The following is an 11,219-nucleotide window of genomic DNA, read 5'->3' on the forward strand; positions in this document are numbered from 1 at the left end:
ATATATATATATTTCAGCAAGCATTTAATGGGCACCTACTCTGTGCTGGTATGTGCTGGGTGGTATGTTGGGAGTTGCAGATACACAGTGATGCTTCCCTGCCTGGAAGATGCTCACAGGGAGATAGACTAGCTCATAGGGAGATAGACTTTTGACAACAGGTAGGCTGATGTAATAAGGGCTAAAGTGGTGCCGGAAAGCTCTGCCCTGAAAGCTGGCAAAGGCTGATAGACAAAGTGACTTTTGAGTTGGATGTTGAAGCTGAGCATTTTCTGGGCAGGGGAGGAGGGCAGGCATTCCAGGCATAGAGAGAAGCATATGCAGAGGCAATGGGTACCAGAAAGTCAAGGACTGTGCCCTGCTCATCTCTACGTTCATTCCCAGCTCCTTGCACTGTTCCAGACACATTGCTTGGCCCACAGTAAATGTGCATGCAATGAATGAAAATACAGAATTGTGAAAACCTGTAGCAGGTCTGGAGAATGGTGAAGCAGCTGTTGAGCAGGTATATATGTGGAGGGGAAAGGGATTGGGGAGCAAGTGGGCAAGGAGCAGACTGTGATAGGCCTTGAAGGTTGTAATAATCAGTTTGAATTGTGTCCCAGGACAAAGGGGAGAGGTGGGCCACAGGGTCTTTTGGCAGCGGATGGACACAGCAGATGTTGTTTAGGAAAATTGCTGGTGCAGGGTTGAGGGGGGACTGGATGGGAGAGGAGGATGTGGGAGGAGGCGTCAGGAGGCTGCAGCACTGGTCAGGGGAGGCGATCAAAACCACATGAACTGAAGAGATGGTGGTACCCCACTCTCATATGTTGTTTATTCAAAATAAAAGTTATCCATGAAACATAATGCTCTTATGTGTGCTGAAAGTAAAGGAGCTGTTTGTCCCCTTGATCTTTTCACTGCAAAGTTCAAGATTCCTTTATTAAAGTCAAGCTTCTCCCATTTGAGGGGCTGTGCCTCACTTTACCTCATATATATATATATATATATATATATATATGTATATGTATATGTATATATATGTGTGTGTGTGTGTGTGTGTGTGTGTGTGGTGGTATTATAAATTGTGAAATTTTTTCACAGTTCTTCAGTTCTCTGATCTTAAGCTCTGTGTCTACAATCGATGATGATGAAGATGATGATCATGATGGGGATATTACACTTTAAAAGCCCCTTTTCTCCTGTCGTCATTCCCTGTCGACCATGGGTTCTACAGAAGAGACGTGTACCTGGTCGCATAAAAGTTAATCATGGAGGAAGCCCCATGTTATCTCCGTCAGCCTGGGACACACCTGCCTGGATAGACTATCTCTTTCCCTCAATTTCCAGCACATAGTCTTGGCCTCTGTTTCCTGATCTGAAAAGTTGCCATAGCCACATTGGATTACCGTGGGGAATAAATTCATTCACTTATTCATCAAATATTTATTGAGTGCCTGCTACATGCCAGGCATTGTTTAAGGTGCTAGGAAGACAGAAATGAGCAAGGCAGACAAAGGCTCCACACTGGGCACTTAGCAGATACCCGAACATTAATTTATCCTCTTACATTTAATTTAAATTAGATTAAAGTAAGGCTGGTGTGGAAACCCAAAAAGATTCTCAATTCAGAAGGACCAGTGTTGTCACTTTCGCACTCTTTTAAAGAATTAGGGAAAAAATATTGACCTTTACCAGTTCATCGTCCATGTGTTAGAGGGAAGCCAACATCTTCTTTTCCCTTTCATTCTGGCCTTGAAAGGGGAGAGCCTGGGAGAATGGGGACCATGTACTTTCATTCTTACATATAAAGCTTTAGCTTTAATTTTCACATTCCCCATAGCACACTTCTGCATTGGCTCCACTTCATGTACTGACATGTAGAACTAAAAGGAAGCACAAAATGAAAATGAAACAATGTTCCACCTGAGTCACTGTGTTTCTCCTTTATCACCAAAGCAATGTACTCCCACACAATTGAGGCTTGTTCTATTTAGGTTTTAAAACGTCATCTTTGTAATTAAAGCACACTATTATTGCTATAAAGTAAACAACTGGAAAACACGTTCTTAGAAACATCTTTCTGATTCATAAATATTTGGATGGTGAAGTCACAGAGGTGGAATGCTAACCTTGCTGATGATAAGGATCAGTAGACGCTAATATTATGCAGTGAAAAGTTAGCCTTAGTCTGGAGCAGAAAAATAAGGTGGAAAAATTGGGCAGTTATTTTGTACTGCTCAGTTGGAGTAATATAGGTTTTAAAAAATAAATACTCTTTTCTAATGTTGTAATTCACTTGTATTTATTAATTCTTTTAAGGAGTATTTACTGAGTGCCAACCTCCTGGCTTGACACACCAGGTCCTTCTCTGCCCCTCTTTCCAGCTCAGCGGGAGCCACTCCCCACCAGCACTACAAGCCCCAGCCACCTGAGGCGCTAGTCAGTTTCTCACTGAGCCTTTCACATTGCGCCATTGTTGCCTGTGCTGATCCTTCTGCCTGGAATTTCCTCCTCCTCCCCACAACCCAGCCCTCTCCGCCTGGAAAATTGCAATTTTATTTTATCCTTCAAAATTCAGTTCCAAAGCCACTTTCTCATCTATGTAATTTTAGTCACAACCAGGATTAGCTATGTAATTTGTAATGTAAATGAAAACATGGATCCCCTTGTTCAGAAATGATTAAGAATTTCAAGCTGTTGACAGCAGCGCATTAAACCAAGTGTGGGACCTTTAAAGAGTGGGACTGCAGATCACATGCTCATGCAGCCAGCCCTGGTCACACCTTTTCTGTGTTCCCATAATTCTTAGTCGATATTGTATCGTGGCCATTCAATATCTATCCACCCCAATTTAGGTACTGGTTTCCCAGTTTTCCTCTGGGAAAGCCATTCTCTTCACACTCCTGGTCCATGTGCTTTGAGCAACCAGTTTGCAAACCATGCCAGGGGCCAGGGTGATTGGTCCAGGAACGGGCTTGGTATCCAGTCGAAGCCGAAGAGCTGCTGGGAGCATTTGGCTGGGGCTGCTGGAGACTCACTCCCTTTCCTGCTGGACTTGAATGTGTGAATGCGGGGGTGGGTGGGGGTGGGAGGGTGTGGGCTGTGAGCCAGAGGTTGCTGGGGGAGTCACATGGAGCAGGAAATAAAGGGCAGAGCCAAGACATGAGACGCTCTGCCGCAGGGGGGCCTGCAACCACTTTTCAGTTATCTGAGCTAGTAAATCACCCCTTTTTGCTTAAGCCATTTGGAAATGGGAATGGGTTTTCTGACACTTGCAAACAAGAGTCCTAGGGAATATACATCTATCTGGTCCTTATACATTTTTGTATGTGTTCCCTCACTGTTCTATGAGTTCCTTGGGGGCAAAAGCTTGTTTTTTTCATCTTACCAGCCCTGGGTCTTTGGGATGGTATTAAAATATCCTTTCAGTTTTAAAATAAATAGAATGATTGTGGTAGTGGATGGAAAAACAACAGTTGGTAACTTTATCTCCATTACCCCAGTTTTTGTTGTGCAATAACTGGTCTTTAACATCAAGATATCTGTGGGCCCCTGCCACATTTTCATTCAGTTCAGTACATGCCAAGTCCAGGTGAGCAGGTGATAGGTTGGTAGGTAAATTCTGCTCACAGGAGCTGGCCACACTCTCTTCTTTCTCCTGAGGTGGGAGCCTGTGAGGGGCCTACAAAGCACATTCACACTCATTAGTTCCAGTGTATCCCATACAACCCTGAGAAGGGATCAGGGCAGGGAGAGTTATCTCTGCTTTAGAGAATGGAAGTTGAGAGAAGAGTCTGAGCAGTTTTGTCAAGAGCATCGCTGTCCAGTACGATAGCTACCTGCTGCAGATGGCCATCGAGCACTTGAATGTGGCCAATCCAAATAGAGATGTGCTGGAAGTGTAAAATACAACTGGGTTTCGAAGACTTAGGACAAAAAAAAAAGAAAGAAAGTAAAATAGCACATTAAAAATATTTACATTAATTACGTGTCAAAATGCCATGGCCGCTGAGCCTGCGCGTCCGGAGCCTGTGCTCCGCAATGGGAGAGGCCACAACAGAGGGAGGCCCGCATACCACACAAAAAAAAAATAATAATAATAATATTTTGAATATGTTGAGTTAAAATATATTGTTAAAATGAATGTCACTGATTTAATTTTACTTTTATTAATGTGGCTACTAGAAAATTAAAAATTATATATGCGGCTCACATTTGTGGCTTGTATTTTATTTCTTCTGGATAGATGATCTAGAGCTAGCTTCCTGGCTCATGCTCTGTTTCTATCTATAGACTCAAGCTCCCCTCTTCCCTCGTGGCCACCCTCATCTGAGGCTCTTCTGCCCCACTGTTTCTGCTCTGTCTTTTCCCTCCATCCTTCCTCCCTAATAGGACAGGGTGTGTAAGAGGTAGACTGACGTTTTAAGCCTGATGCTTGTTGCTTTCTGCTAATTTATAAGGGCACAAAATAAGCACAACATCCACTCTGAACTTTGGAAAGTTTTCAAGGTTTTTTTAGTTCATATTCTCTGAATATTTACTTTGAAAAAATAACTTACCTGTATTTAATTTTAAAAGAAAAATAACAAATCCTAGCTGGGAAGTTACAATAAAACATATTCCAATCCTTGCCAATCTTTCGTTAAATTAATGAAGCACGTAGGCTACCTGGGATGGGTCTTAGCCTCGTGCATCACTTCCCCAGCACCCATCTGCAAGGTCTGCTGGCCACCTGCTCTTCAGCCCCACTGAAAGCTAAACTAGAGGAAATAGACAGAATTCAACTGGGGGAAGAGGGCTAGATTAGACAGAAGGTAGACTTACTCTCGTGAGAGCTTAGCCATTAGAACAGGCTATCAAGGCAGGTGGGAGAGGACTCCTTTCAGTTAGATATGTGTGGCTCTGAGTGGGTGCCCATTTGTAGACTAACTGGAAATAGAGAGCTGTCTTGGGTAAAATCTGAGAGCTCAAGAATTCCTGGAGTGGCTATTCAGTGTCACAGATTGAGCAGGGACAATGGGGAGTTTTGAGAATCTACAGAACAAATAGATGACATTCCTAGGCTGAGGCTGGTGACTAATGTAAATACATACACAGAGAGACATAGATATGTATGGTTAACACCACTTACAAGACTTGAGAACACTAATTTTAAAATGCCATATTATCAACGAGTGGATCAGGCTGGCAGCACCCGAACCCACTGATCTGTCTTATTATCCCTAGAAGTGGGACCACCAGATACCATGGACCTCTTGCTGTGATGTAATAGGAAGCACATAGCCCATTAAGGGAATTGAACTTGAATCTACTAATGCGCAAATCTGACCATTGGTTTTCAGTATAGGGGATAGAGGAAATGTTCAAATAATGCTATGAGGATGCAATCAGCGAAATCCAGAATGGAGGAATTCTGTGGGTCAAATTACCTTGTTGCTTCAACAAATAAATAGCATGAAAAAACAAAAAAGGAAGAATTCTAATAGATTAAAAGAGACTGAATTCAGTCACATATCAACCAAATGGAACATATCGACCTTGTTTGGCTCCTGATTCAGTCAAACTGAAAATGACAGAGATAATTTTGGAAATGTGAACATAGGCTAGCTAGTTAGATGATTGTTAAAATTATTGTTAATTTTGTTAGGGATGTTGTGACTATCATTTTAAAAGTCCTCATCAGTCTGAAAAAGGGATGAAATTCTGATACATGTTACAGCATGGATGAACCCTGAAAACGTTATGCTAAGTGAAATAAGCCAGACACAAAAGGACGAATATTGTATGATTTCAATTATATGAGCTATGTAGACTAGGTAAATTCACAGGGACAAAAAGTAGAATAGAAGTTACCAGGGGCTATGGTGAAGGGAGAATGGGGAGTTACTGTTTAATGAATATGGAGTTTCAATTTAGGATGACAATGTTCTGGAGATGGATTATGGTGATGGTTGCACAACAATGTGAATGCCGCTGAATTGTACAATTAAAACGGAAAACTTTATGTTTTGCACACTTTACCACAATTTTTTTTTTTTTTGCGGTACGCGAGCCTCTCGCTGTTGTGGCCTCTCCCGTTGCGGAGCACAGGCTCCGGACGCGCAGGCTCAGCGGCCATGGCTCACGGGCCCAGCCGCCCCGCGGCATGTGGGATCTTCCCGGACCGGGGCACGAACCCGCGTCCCCTGCATCGGCCTGCGGACTCTCAACCACTGCGCCACCAGGGAAGCTCCATTTACCACAATTTTTTAAAGTACTTATCCATTAAAGATAAACCCTGAGGTACCTGTAATTTACTTTAAAATGCTCCTACCCTACCCTCCCCCATTAAAAAATATGTGGAAGGATAGCTAAATAAGACTGACAAAATATCGATCATTGTTAAAGCTGGGTAATAGGTATGAGGGTTTATATGTGCATGTTTGAAAACTCCCACAGTTAAAAAATTTTTTAAATGCCTGGCTCTCAAGAGTAAATGAATACAGTGCAAATCTGCCGGCACATGTAACTGGGCCCAGCTGATTGGAAAGGCACTTGCAATGGACCGGGAACAGGGCTGCGGAGAGCCTCTTCTGCTGCATTCCCTGTGACTAATCCATAGGCCATCAGTGTCTAAGGAGTGCTTGTTTTTTTCCAAAGCTGCATCCCTCAGTGACAATCTTTTCCTGACCTCTGCCCTTGGGGGAACACCTAATCCTTTCTCAACCAGATTGATGAGTTTCTGGATTATATTTTTTCCACAAGCATAAGCCAAGATATCACTTTAGATTTTTCCTTGCAATAGTGGCCTGGTGATAATTGCTGAGTGTAAAGAACCTCTGTTGAGCAACAGGATGGTACCAGTTGGTAGGAACACTTGGGAGGGGCCCTCATTGCCTAAGGACCCTGAGGAGATTTCACTGGGGGAAGAAGCTTCTTTAAAGAAAGTAAGTCTTAAAGACATACCCTTAAGACAATGGGGAAAGGCATTCCAGGTAGAGGAATCAGGATATTCAAAGGCATGGGAGCAGGGACCCAGAAGGGAAAAAGAGGCTGGAAAAACTAGTTGGCATCAGATTGTGGATGCTCTTATATGTCTTGCCATTAATTTCAATCTTTCAATAAATTGAGAGCCTACTAAGGGGCACATTCTTTGCAAAGATGAGCACTGCCCCTTTCGCTCCTGACTAAGAAGTCTGATGGAGAAGAGGGATGATGAAGGGAAATGATTACCCACTGCACAACCTGAGACACCTGGCTGTGGGGTCCAAAGTGATCTGTTACACCTTGAGTCTCCAATCCTCCTTTAAACCCAGCTTTGCAGATGTGGGTGGGACCAGGGCAAGTGAGAGATACCTGCTTAGGTAATAAAAGAAGATTCCAGACTATAAATAGTGCTTGGTACAGGGAACCAGGTCCATCACAGAGAGATGGTTGTCACTTTGTGCAGTCTCTCCTCTTTATCTAAGCGGTCAGCTCTCTCACCTTGTAGCCCTCAGTAAGAGCAAAGAAAATACACGATCCTGTTCCCAGAATGTTGCCCAGATCCAAGGCTAACTTCCTAAGTCTCTCAACAAGAGACCCATTAAGCTTATACTACCATTTAAAGAAGTGCCTGGAAAATGTGCAATTTTTGAAGGAATAATAACACGTTATTATTTGCAACATAACAAATGTTGCAAAATGAACATTTGTAGTTTGGGCTCCTGTGTTCACACTGAATTCAACTTTTAAAAATGTGTGCACAGGGCTTCCCTGGTGGCGCAGTGGTTGCGCGTCCGCCTGCCGATGCAGGGGAACCGGGTTCGCGCTCCGGTCTGGGAGGATCCCACGTGCCGCGGAGCGGCTGGGCCCGTGGGCCATGGCCGCTGGGCCTGCGCGTCCGGAGCCTGTGCTCCGCAATGGGAGAGGCCGCAGCAGAGGGAGGCCCGCATACCACAAAAAAAAAAAAAAAAAAAAAATGTGTGCACAAGATTAAAAATTATCCAATAGTTTGGGAGTCTAAGAAAACCAACATTGTTCACCCCACACTCATGCCATTTTTCAGAGACCACTACTTTCACCTGCCTGTTTTAAAAATTATTTTAAAAAATTATTTAGATTAAAAAAAAAACCAATTTCTTGGTCAGTTTAAGACATTGTCTATTGACTCATCTCCATAAAATATGAGGGTGTTAGCTTCCTACTTCCCTGCCCCCAGCTTTCTGATTTATAATTTAGTTCTACTGGTTCCCTCTGTACACTTATATGATATATCCTGTTTCTCTTCCATCTATGCAGTACCTTTTAACTCCCCACTATGTGAGCTGAGGATATTAACACAGTTCCCTTCTTTTCATCTCTCCCTCTACTTCCCATTATCTGCCATTTGTGCCTGTACCTTTACATCAGGAAGGAAAGCATCTACAATCAGCTCTGTCACCATCACTGTCATCCTTGCTTTGTGGGTACTTTGATTTCGAGAGTGAAAAGCTAATAGACAGGGTTTGCATTATTATGACTATGTAAATTGGGGTTACAGATCTTCCTCAACTTACGATGGGGTTACATCTCAGTAAACCCATCATAAGTTGAGAATATCGTGAAGTCAAAAGTGCATTTAATACACCTAACCTACCAAACATCATAGCTTAGCCTCACCTCCCTGAAATGTGCTCAGAATACTTAACATTAGCCTACAGTTGGGCAAAATCATCTAACACAAAGCTCATTTTATAATAAAGTATTGAATATCTCATGTAATTTATTGAACACTGTACTGAAAGTGAAAAACAGAATGGGTGCAAATGTATCAGTTGTTTACCCTTGTGATCCCGTGGCTGACTAGGTGCTACGGCTCACTACCAGGGCCCAGCATCTGGAGAGCATCATACTGTGTATCACTAGCCTGAGAAGAGATCACAATTCAGAATCTGAAGTACGGTTTCTATGGAATGCGTATCACTTTCAAATCATCATAAAGTTGAAAAGTTGTTAAGTGGAACCAACGAAAGTCGGGACTGTCTGTACTGCGATGCCCAGGGTCAGGCTAGGATTATATTTCCTTCTCTGCCAGGTCAAAATCACCACCTCTCTGCCACTAAAAGTAGAACACGCTTAGCAAAACCAGTCACCTGGATTTTCTCTTTTGCTCAAAATGATGCTATGTTTTAGTTGGCTTCAAATTGGGCCAATAATTTTCTTTTAAAAAATATAACTATGTCTACATATTTTTGAAAAGGAAGCTTTGGCTACCTATGAAGACTACTAAAATGTGGCATTGTATTGAGCATTTGAAGAAGAGATTATGCAGATGGTGGAAGAAGAGAACTAAATCCAAAATGTCCAGAGTTGGAACCAATAGATAACGTCCAAAAATGGAAAAATCAGGAAGTTAGCAGAATAAGCGTATTATTTATAAATACAGAGAAGAAATGGCTAAAAGAATGGAAAACAATTGCCTTCAAGGAGTGGAAATCAGGGCTGGAGCTACCTGGTCTGGGAGACTGCTGCGTTTTTCGTTTTGGAGCCTTGTAGTGTTGTTGGACTTTTAAAACTTTGTACATGTATTACTTTGATAAGAATTACAATTAAATTAAAAAAAGAGAGTAACTATCCCTTTCATCCCACTCCCAAGATAATCACTGCCGACCCAATCTAACAGCTGAGACTGAGGCATTAAAAAGAGGATGGGGGCTCTTTGTGTGTGGGTGAGCCTCCTGGTCTGGTGGTAATGCCCCAGGGTGATGCGATGGGCTTCTTCATTGGAACACCTCAATGTTATAAACCCTATCTTTTCTCTAACTTCCCTCTGATGGGGACTGATGGAAACCTGCCTGGTTGGGGGCTGCCTGTGAGCAGGGTAGGAAGTGTGCCGAGCGTCCCAAAGTTCAGAATGTGCAGAGTCTCATTTAAGCCCCTCATTTTCATCCAAGTCCACGCCCTGCCTGGAATCTTCATGTCCTGAGCCTCTCCAGTTTCAGTTTTCCTTCAAGAGAAGCTTCTCGGGGTGGGAGTGTAGTCATCTGGCTGCAGAGGGTAGGGTAAGCTACTTAGGGGGTCACCCTCTTGATTCAGATTTTTTTTTTTAACATCTTTATCTGAGTATAATTGCTTTACAATGGTGTGTTAGTTGCCGCTGTATAACAAAGTGAATAGGCTATACATATACCTATATTCCCATATCCCCTCCCTTTTGCGTCTCCCTCCCACCCTCCCTGTCCCACCCCTTGATTCAGATTTATAAGTAGTCTCCCTGGTTTCAGCCTCACCCCTCACATCCTGCAGTTACTGGTGCCCCCAGATCCGGAGCCCCACAGGGGTCTGTAGAGAGAGCTCCATCCCCAGGCAACAGGCACCTCAGTTGGGTTCCTTCTGCTTTGCTAAATTAATTACATGTGCCCGAACCCGTGCCTGCTTTCCATCTTCTACAACTCTGCTGATATCCCTCGTCTGTTGTTAATCTATCCTCCTGTCCTTTCTGTCCTTATAAGTTAATACAATTTTTTTAAATCCCTTTGGTGTTATTTTCAAGGGGCTTGTGGAGAGAGAGATACATGGAGATACCCATGGTTTTCTGGGGGGGGTTTTTTTTTTTTTTTGGTTTCTGAAAACAATCAGTTATTATCTCTTGCAAGTTTTCAGGGTTGGTGGAACTAGATAAGACAAGGAAGGGAAGTTCTAGTCCAAGTCACATATATGCAGACAGTTGAAGATTGGCTGTCTGGGTTGGGTTGGAGTCCCTGAGTGGGGCACCCTTTCATGTGTCTTTTTTTTTTAATGAGTGTGTGAATGAACGAATGGTTAATGCTCCATTTTAACTGAAGTTGCAATTGATTTTAAAACAGCGAGGCTGGATTTTATTTACCATTTTTTGCTCTCCGTTGTGAGTTCACATTCTGGGGTATTACCCTGTTAGCAATACTTTGTCCCTCGGCCAATGGCTACTACCCCGAGCCGAGCCTGTAGGCTTCTAAACATGTGGGTTGGTCACAAGAGGCCAGGCTAGAGACTGTGGTTCGTGTCATGTAACCCACCCTTATGGCAGTAACCCTAACTTCTGTAAAAGTCCAGTTGAAGTCAGTTGTTTGGAATACAAAACATATTTTTCTATAGAAACAATATAATAAAGGAATATTTTAGTTCCCAGGCCAGCTTTCAAGAGTCTTTTTTAAGCTCATAGTTATGAATATTCTTTTTTTTTTTTTTTTTTTTTGGCGGTACGCGGGCCTTCCCCTGTTGTGGCCTCTCCCGTTGCGGAGCACAGGCTCCGGACG

This window comes from Physeter macrocephalus, chromosome 4 (assembly GCF_002837175.3).
Source record: "Physeter macrocephalus isolate SW-GA chromosome 4, ASM283717v5, whole genome shotgun sequence".
NCBI classification, from domain to species: Eukaryota; Metazoa; Chordata; class Mammalia; order Artiodactyla; family Physeteridae; genus Physeter; species Physeter macrocephalus.